Source organism: Amblyomma americanum, chromosome 8, assembly GCF_052857255.1.
Source record: "Amblyomma americanum isolate KBUSLIRL-KWMA chromosome 8, ASM5285725v1, whole genome shotgun sequence".
Classification (NCBI taxonomy): domain Eukaryota; kingdom Metazoa; phylum Arthropoda; class Arachnida; order Ixodida; family Ixodidae; genus Amblyomma; species Amblyomma americanum.
This window is the reverse complement of record NC_135504.1, coordinates 64,403,104-64,404,230: the sequence shown is the minus strand read 5'-3', so window position 1 is coordinate 64,404,230 and position 1,127 is coordinate 64,403,104.

Here is a 1,127-nt window from a genome sequence, read left to right as displayed (position 1 = left end):
TTTCAGGCAGGAGGATTGTCGGAGAATAAAAGATGTTGAGGAGCCCTCGATGGCGTTCTCTTAATTTTTCCTCGGCAAATACCCTTCGTTAAGGCTCCACTCCACTCTCACAAAATAATAATTTCTTGTTGAATTGAAAAGCTGTAAGTACAATGAAAGATACCGTCGCCGCCTGTTAAAACCTTAATAGAAGTTTCTTGTAAAACATTTAGATAAATAGCCCAAGGTGGAGTAGATTTACAACAAGGAAGTAAATACTCATTGGCATCCACCCAAGCGCAGCCATGCGGCTGCGAAGCAATGCTATACAGCTTTCTCAGAAACGTCGTAGTTAAAGAACAATTCGCTTTGGTCCATGGTTCAAACCCCGGACCACTTCTTCACCGGAGCAGCTAACCGGGACGGCTAGCCTATGGTAGGGCGAGAGCGAATTGATCAATAACTCAAAGTGGGAGTAGTGTAGGCTTTGATTCAGCGGCCTGCTGGGTAGACATCGCCCTTCGTTTTGGCGTTACCCTTCCCAATGCCGCCACACCGGATTATTTCTCTTCATCGCCACCGACACACATCTCCTCACCTGCACGACGCTTCAAATGTGTGCTGTTGTCTATGGCCCCTTCCGACACAGCCAAGGCTTCGGCCCATGACGCCGAATGGACCACGTCGCTCGCAACCACGCTGACAGCCGACGGAACGCCAAACACGCTAGAGGCTGACGCCTCATTCGACGCACTGCTGCACTCCAACGACGAAGGGCATCACCAGCGGAGCAGGCTTGCCGCACATTTACTGCAGCGACTCCACTAACTCTACAGAAGGGGTGTCAAGCTATCGTGATCCCTGGGTGACAGATGGCCCCTGAGCAGCAAGCACAGGACTCAGAGTGGCACGCTTAGACAGACCCGGGTCCAATGGCGTTGGGTCTGGAGATGGGTGTCCTAGATGGTCCATACTTGCAGGCTGTCCCTTGCTGCTGTTTGGTGCATAAGACTTTGGTCCATCTTCTATCGGGAGCTCATGACTCAGTTCAACCGACGCTTCCACAACATCCGACACATCCATAATGTGTTCTGACACCCCCTCATCTTCATGTGTCCAGTTGTACTCACGCATCTAGTCAGCACAGC